This window comes from Dryas octopetala, chromosome 2 (assembly GCF_963921425.1).
Source record: "Dryas octopetala chromosome 2, drDryOcto1.1, whole genome shotgun sequence".
In the NCBI taxonomy this organism is placed as follows: domain Eukaryota; kingdom Viridiplantae; phylum Streptophyta; class Magnoliopsida; order Rosales; family Rosaceae; genus Dryas; species Dryas octopetala.
The window spans coordinates 13,735,188-13,744,430 of record NC_141367.1 but is presented as its reverse complement, the minus strand read 5'-3'; positions in this window follow the sequence as shown (position 1 = coordinate 13,744,430).

Below are 9,243 nucleotides of genomic sequence, written 5' to 3'. Positions count from 1 at the left end.
CAGTTTCACTTGTAGTTAGTAATTGCAACTGCAAGCCTGCAGCTCCAATAAACTGCAGTTTCATTTACACTGCAACTGCAAGCTTGCAACTCAAATAAACTGCAGTTTCAGTTCATTTGCAGTTTCTGAAACTGCAGTTGCAACTCAAATAAACTGCAGTTTCTGAAACTACAACTGCAAGTCCGCAACTCTAATAAACTGCAGTTTCTGCAGTTTCTGCAGTTTCAGTTCACTTACAGTTCCAGAAACTGCAGAAACTCAGTTCACAAACTGCAGTTTCTGCAGTTTCAGTTCACAAACTGCAGAAAGTTCACTGTAAAACTGCAGTTTTTTATGCAGTTCCAGAAACTGAACTAAACAAAAAAATCAAGAACCTAAACATAAATCGGCGAAAGGGCTCGTGCAGATCTTGCACTCCTTGCCGTAATCAGTGAAGGGGCTCGTGCAGATCTTGCACTCCTTGTCGTAATCGGCGCGCGTCAAGCCGACGTAGGGGTTGTCGCCGAGGCACGACTTGCTGATCAGGAAGTATGAGCTCTCGATCTTGCGACGTCGTCCAGATCGAGCTCTCTTCTCTCTCTCTTCGCAACTTCTCAGACTTCTCTTTCTCTCGGATTGGAAAACCAGCTAGCTTATAACCACGAGATGGATGAGTTTGGGTGTGGCTGTGGCTGTGGTTGAGTTTGGATGTGAGTGTAGGTGTGTGAATGCAAGTCTGTGTGAGCTATAGTCTGAATAGAGTGTACATGCGGGTACAATAATGATACCAACTCAAAGTGACCTGATTGTTAATAAAATTAACCTAATTGTTATATATTAACAATAATGGTATTAGAAGTTAAAAACCATAGCAAAGATGTAGTAATGAGTAATTATTTCTTATTTTTTTACATACATTTCTAGAATTTTAAAAATTATATATACACCCTTGAGATTTCAAAACTGTTATATATAACCTCATACAGTGACACGAAAAATAATAAAAAAGTATACAAAAAAACATACTAAAGGGTGGAATGGCCTAATAAGATTACTTATAAGGTCCAACCTAAATAGAAATATTTTTTATTTATTTATTGTTTTTTCTTGCAGGTGATTATATGGAATAATTTTGAAACCTCAGGGGGTGTAAGTATAATTAACTCTTTATTTCCTTGTTCTTTGCTGTTTGGCCCATCTTTCAATTTTCATTTTATTTTTTTATTTTTATAGAGGAAGATTCGAATTAAGAATTTCCCTCAACATTGGGGAGAAAACTATCATTCAACTTAGTTGGCCATTTTCTTTTGAAATTAAAAATATTTTATTTCATTAAGGATGAGAAACATCCATAACAAGTACATCAACTAGTCACGATGGCTCATCCTCAATCCAAATTTTTTAAATTAATAAGACACTAAGGCATGTTTGACTGTTGTATAAGTCACCTAATTACATATAAAGCTCGTCATCTTTTAATCATTTAGTGTTAGTATCTTTTGTAACGCTCCAAAACCCGGGTACGTCATAGTGGCACCCATCCTGAAGATACTTGAGACTACAATACCAAATCCTGATGTCATAATCTCAAATATTTCCAAAACAACTTAAGCCTTTTTATTTGAAACTAAGTTGGATCAGAAATAGAATTAGCAGCAGAAATAAGTTAGGACTCATTTAAAAAGAGTAAAATATGACTAACCCCTTGGGGTCACTTATAATTAGTCACAACCCCGAAAGACATTTAGAAATCATTCAATGAGCCTAACACAATTACAAAATGGTTTTACAAACTGAAATACAAAGTAGAAAGACAACTATGCCCTCTGAAGCGTTCACTGCTATGCCTTCCTCACTTTGCCTCCTCAGCCCAATTATTCTGCAAAACAGTTCGTTACACCGTGGAATGGTACACCAGGTTACAAGAAAAACCCGGTAAGTTGTAAAGCTCGCATAGGATAAACCAGACAAACACATATCAGGTCACCAAAGACATATTCAGCTTTGAAAGCATAAGTTCGCAGTCAAATACAACATCGGGAACTCAATCCCTTTAACACTTGGGTTGCCACACAATGCAACAACTATAATCATGACATCACAAATCATGGCATAACATGCTTACATAGCAAATATGTATATGTGATGCATGCAACAAGTATTTCATGCACGCATACCTTTGCCAATCCACATAAGTATATATATATATATATATCATAACTTGTATAACACTGGACCACCATAGCATGTACTGCAGTACCATCACTACCCGGTCTCCCTTCATGCCGCAAATTAGTGATAAGAACGGCCCTCACAACTCGTGGTACCTCCACGGTCGCAAACCCAGTATACTACCAAATAAAATGTATTCATACGATCGTACTATCCACTACTATCTGACCGCAACCGGGGGAGCTGACCAGGGGGCTGATTGCTCACTGGGTTTCCACTGTGGTTTAGGGAATCGAAACCTAAGGTCACTCACACAACCCCTCGTTCTAAGACTAGGTGTCCAAACACTGAATTCTCATTAGTTAATTTCACAATACTCAATGAGAATAATCATGATGCATGAATGCATATTCCACTAGCATCAACTTATGCCAAATCCAAATCTATGTAGAAATGCACATGCTTAACAAGAAGCTCAATTCCAGCTCATAACAATATCATTGTCCGAAAACGACACATGGTTAAGGCTTCCATCAAATAACCACAATCATAGAGATTGTCACATAGATATTCACATATTAAGTAGATAATCACCCAAATTGTTCAAAGAGAGTTATTGGTCTCATTACCATATATAAACTTTAATCCAATTGTGAATTTCAATATGTGAGATATAGAACACAATATCCAAGTAAGGATTTATGTGAAATCTCTAGAGTGTGTGCCCTAGTTCATTTTAGTTTTTTGGCAAACACGTAAGTAAATACTTTTACTAGGTGTGAATTAGTAACACCTAGATTTGTTATGAAAATCTTATCCTAATAATAAGGGGTCCTGTAGATTGTAGGAAGTGTTATGGGTAATATGATATGAGAGAAATAGGAGAATCTTTGAAGATTTTAAGGGGGACAATGTAGAGTTTTCTTAGGATAAAGTCAGGTTTTGGGCATCTTTACAGTCTTCAGTTTCACTGGTATTTAGAGAGTTGTCAGTTTTCGTCATTTTGTTGGATTGGAAAGCTACAGTTGCGTAGGTTTGTTTCGGGATTTGCGGGAGTTCTTGTTGTTACTATAGTGCTATATGTGTTTTTCTTTATTCTTATTGTAAGCAAAGAAGGTTTTGGGGGGTGGTTTGTTGTTTTGTTAATGTAGGTCGATATCTTGTCCACTATGTTTATCCTTTTTTTCTTATATATGTTGTTGTTTTAATAAATTCCATTTTTCGTAAAAAAAAAATTATATAATAATAGTAAAAAAAACTTACTCGAGTCCCAAAAACATGTGCCTTAAAGGATATGACATAATGTTCATGCCCACACGAACAACTTCTGTTTAACCATGGCAGTAAAACTTTCAACATCGTTTCTTTGAACTTACCTTGTTCTTGTCAACGAGAATCAAGTAATCTGACCACAAGTTAGCCACTCGTAGGCTTCCTGCCACGAAAAAGAAGTCTTCTCAGACATTACTTAGCACAACATCATGCTCGTCTCTCATATATTTTATCATTTCTAGGACAGCCCTATATCAAAAAAATTATAATAAAATTTAAAATTTAAAAAGTATATACAAATATAATTTTAAAAAAAGGTCCGTTGATTTTAGGTATCAAATTATAATGTTTTTTCATTTTAACTACTAAAACATTTATGTCATTTTACTTTAGGTACTAAATTTCAGTTTAGGTACCAATTTTAAAAAACATGGTTATATCGAGCTTTGGGACTGTCTAACAGTCATAACTTTTTTATTGATTTGTTGTTTTTTCAATATTTGCAAGGCTTAAACTTTAATGTTTAGTCTTTGAGTTATATAACTTCATTCCCCAAGCCTATCAAAAGTATTAAACTCTTAAAAATTTTAAATTTTTATAAATTTGAAATAGTCACAGTTTAATCACAACTGTGACTGTTCGACAGTCACAACTATATAACAAACTGATTTGTGACATAATCCAAAATGTCTTACTCTAGGTTAGTACGTAAACTAAAAAAAGTTAGTGGCTTGCTGCTTTATTGAAAAACTATTGATATTTGGTATTTAATCCTAATTTTTTATTTTAAAAAATATGCAATTAAATTTAAAAAATATACAAATAATTTATAAAAAAATGCAACTAAAGATTTACTCACAGCAATGTCATTCGGTAGTCAAATGATATATAGCTTTTTTGTCTGAAATTTGACATGTTCCCCAACTTTGTATTGCAATCACATTACTTAGATTATTTTTCCAATGTTTGAGCATGGAATCTACCTTCTCGGTGAATAGTATTTATTCTCTTTTGGGAACCCTTCATTCAGACAAGATACTTGCTTCTATCTTGCTTAATCTATCTTATCAGTCCCAAGGAAATTCTCCTTCTTTGAACATGTAATATCTCACATCTTCTATGTGCACATGGAATATGTTAGAATCTTCAATCACGCCCTTGGTGACATTACAAGAAAAAATTGCTTTTGTGAAGGCTGTTTGCCACATCAATTTTTTACTTTCCATGATTATTTGTTACGAAAGCAAGCGACGCAAAGACTTTGCGTCGGTCGATTTCTTGTTCACTATCTTTATCTTTTGTTCTTATATTGTTGTTTTGATAAATTTCTTTTTTTGTAAAAAAAAAAAAAAAAAAAAAAGCTTTTTTACTCAAATACCACTTGAATTATAAGGGGTGTGCTTAAATACCACCCAAACTTTTTTTTTTTTGTTAATTTATCACCTGAACTTTCAGATATTGACCAATCTACCACCTACTGTCACTTCAGTTAAATTTTTTGTTTATTTTAAGGGTATTTCCATCAATTCATATGATAAAAGCATTTGAAATATTGAAAAAAAAAATTCTAAGTAAACCCACTAGAAAAAAAAAAGATTTTAAGGGTATTTTCTTTTTCTATTTTTAAGATTTTTTTATAATTATATTTTAAAAATATTTTTTAAATAATATTATTTTTTTATTGTATTCATGGACAAAATGGGAAGTTTGGAAAATTTTTTAATGATTTAACAGAAAAATGGATATCAGATAGTAAATTGGCACATATTGATAACTTCATGTGGTAAATTGGCAAAACAAAAAAATTTAGGTACGAGAACACACCCCTATAGTCCAAGTTATATTTGGGTAAAAAAGCCAAAAAACAAATTATAATAATAGCAAAAGAAACTTACTCGAGTTCCACTCCTTGCAACATGTGCCTTAAAGGATATGACATAATGTTCATGTCTACACCAGTAAGCTGCTGATTAACAATGGCAGTAAAACTTTCAACATCATCCCTTTGAAACTTGTTCTTGTCAATGGAAATCAAGTAATCCGACCGCAAGTTAGCCACTTGTAGGCTTCCCGCCACGAAAAAGAAGGAGTCTTCTCTAACATTACTTAGCACAACACCATGCTTGTCTCTTATATATTTCTAACATATCCCTATATCAAAAAAAATTATAATAAAATTAAAAAATATATATACAAATATAATTTTTTTTAGGATTAATTACAATTAGAGCAAATTACATGCAGGTATCTCAAGTATATATCTTGTTCACTTGAGTACCCCAATAAAAAAAAAGTTGCTCAGAGATACCTCAACTACTGATTTTGCACACACAGGTACTTCCGTCAACTATTCCATTAGGAAGGCCGTTAATTGTCTACGTAGCACATTGACATACCTTTAAAAAAATGCCATGTGGACACAAAAATAATAAAAAATGAAATAATTATTTAAAAAAACTAAAAAAATTTAAAACACAATAATTAAATTAAAAAAAATAAACAAAAAAAACCAAACACTCACCCGACCACCCACCTTCCTCCCTCCGAGACCCACCCACTCCTTTGACCCCAGCCACCTTGCCGTCGACCCTAGCCACTACATCGCCGACTTACCCAGCCACCCACCCCCTCTCTTTCCCTGCCCCTCTCTCCTCTCTCTCTCTCCCCGAAACCCCAACCCAAGCCTAGCCTCCAGCCCTCCTCCCTCCGCCTCCCCCGCGTCGGCCACCCAACCCAGTGACTCACCCACCTCCCTCCCCTCTTCGGCCACCAGCTCCATCTCTCTCTTTCTGTCATTCTTTCTCACTATGTTTCTCTCTCTCTCTGATCTGAACGAGGGTGGAGCTCGAGGCGGGGCGGGGCTGGGGTTTTGGGGAGAGAAAGAGTGAGGCAGAGAGAGAGGAGAGGGGATGGGGAAAAGAGGGGGTGGGTGGCTTGGTCGGGGAGAGAGAGAGAGAGAGAGAGCAAGGCAGAGAGAGAAAGTGAGGGGCGGGGAGAGAGAGAGAGAGAAGATGGGTAGGGGGAGAAAGGGGGTGGGTGGCCGGGTATGTCGGCGACATGGTGGCTGGGGTCGGTGGTAGGGTGGCTGGGTCTCGGAGGGAGGAGGGAGGAGGGCTGCAAGCCTGCAACTCCATTTTTTCTTTATTTTTTTGTTTTTTTAATTTAATTATTATGTTTTTAATTTTTTTAGTTTTTTTAAATAATTATTTCATTTTTTATTATTTTTTTGTCCACGTGGCATTTTTTAAAGGTATGTGAGTGTGCCACGTAGGCAATTAACGGCCTCCTTGACGGAATAGTTGATGGAGATACTTGGGTGTGCAAAATCAGTAGTTGAGGTACCTCTGAGCAACTTTTTTTTATTGGGGTACTCAAGTGAACAAAGGTGTATACTTGAGGTACCTACGTATAATTTGCCCTTACAATTATATACCTCAACTATACACCACTTTTCAACTTGGTACCACTATACACCACTTTTCAACTTGGTACCTCAAGTTCAAAAAGTTGCATTAAGGTACCTCAACTACGAAACTGTGTCAGTTAGGTACCTTTGTTAGTCTGGCCGTCAAGAAGGTCGTTATCGGATGATGTGGCACACGCGGACCCACCACTAAAAGGCTTTGTTTCAATTTAGTACCTCAAATTTACCATTTTTTTCAAGTTTATACCTCAAGTTCAAAAACTTACAAATAAATAAATGTTTTATAGTTTTTATCTCAACTTCACCCTAACTTTTGATCCATCAAATCTCCACCAAAATCATCAATCTTATACTCATTTTGAAGCTATGAATCTTCTCTTTACAACCATACAAAAATCATGCAAAACAGATTTATGAAACCTGAGATAATTGGTCACAAAGTAGGCTACTCGAAACTGCCAAATTTTTCAAACAAATTGGCAATTTCGGGTATCCTAATTTGTAACCACTTATCTCGCGTTTCATAGTTTCTTTTTGAAATATTTCTATATAATTGTAAAGAGGAGATTCATAACTAAAAAAATGAAATAATTATTTAAAAAAACTAAAAATTTTAAAGACAAAAAAAAACAAAAAAATAAAGAAAAAAATGGAGTTGCAGGCTTGCCGCCTCCCACCCCTCCCTCTGAGACCTACCGAACCAAGCCACCAACCCCTCCCTCCGAGACCTACCCAACCCAGCCACCCGCCCCTCTGACCCCAGCCACCCTGCCGCCGACCCACCCACCACGTCGCCGACCCACTCGGCCACCCACCCCCTTTCTCTCCCCCCTCTCCTCTCTCTCTGCCTCACTCTCTCTCCCCCCACCCCTCACTTTCTCTCTTTGCCTCGCTTTCTCTCTCTCTCCCCGACTGAGCCACCCACCCTCTTTCTCTCCCCTCCCCTCCCCTTCCTCTCCTTTCCTCTCTCTCTTTCCCCGAAACCCCAGCCCCGACCTGCCCCGCCCCGAGCTCCACCCTCGTTCAAATATGAGAGAGAAAGAGAGAGAAAAACAGAGGGAGAGAGAGTGACAGAAATAGAGAGATGGAGCTGGTGGTCGGAGAGGGGAGGGGAGGGAATTGGGTGGGTCACTGGGTTGGGTGGCCGACGCGGGGGAGACGGAGGGAGGAGGGTTCAAGGCTGGGCTTGGGTTGGGGTTTCAGGGGGAGAGAGAGAGAGTTAGAGAGAGAGAGAAGAGGGGCGGGGGCGGGGAAAGAAAGGGGGTGGGTGCCCGGGTGGGTCGGCGACGTAGTGGCTAGGGTCAAAGGGGTGGGTGGCTGGGTTGGGTAAGTCTCGGAGGAAGGGGTTAGAGGCAGAGGGAGGCTGCAAAGCCTGCAACTCCATTTTTTTCTTTATTTTTTTGTTTTTTAGTTTTTTTAAATAATTATTTCATTTTTTTAAAGTTTATTTTATTTTTTATTATTTTTTTGTCCACGTGGCATTTTTTTAAAGGTATGTGAGTGTGCCACGTAGGCAGTTAACGGCAGGTCTGACAGAATAGTTGACGGAGATACCTGGGTGTGCAAAATCAGTACTTGAGGTACCTCTGAGCAACTTTTTTTTATTGAAGTACTCAAGTGAACAAGAGTGTATACTTGAGGTACCTGTGTGTAATTTGCTCAAAATCAATTAACCAAATACTATTACCCAACACATTCAAATTATAATATATATATATCATATGTTTCCGTGACTTAAAATTAGAAAATTTAAGAATGATAACTGCAACAATTAAACATCCATACAAACAATTAAAAAATTTAAAAATCGTAGCACAGATTGCATTTAAACATGTAGCTATTTATTCTCCTTGATTGTCATTGCCATTGTGTTCGGAATCTCTCCACATATCATCAACTATATTAGCTCGTCATTCATTAACATTCTCTCGTTGTTGTTCTTGGGTTTGAAAAACTAATTCAAAATTATCTTCTTCATTGATCGATAATGAACCAAATGATGAAGTTTCAACATCTTCTTCAACGGGAAATTCATCAGAATGACACTCCTTTCGAAAAAAATTGTGCAATCCTGCACAAACTAACCAATAACTCTATTTGTGTTATGTATGAGAATGGAAGTGCAGACATGAAAATTGTGAAACGTGATTTAAATATACCAAATCTTCTCTCAATTATATTCCTCAACAAAGCACGGTGAAAATTAAATAACTCAACAAACAACCAATTATAACTCCAGAGTTATTATAATATAGTATATACATATATTATTATATTATACATATAATAAGAATGAAAATTCTTAGTTGCATATTACTAAAAGTAAGGTTACTAGATGTATATATATATATATATATAAATTATTGCTCTTACTCTTTCTCTCTATTCTACCAGAT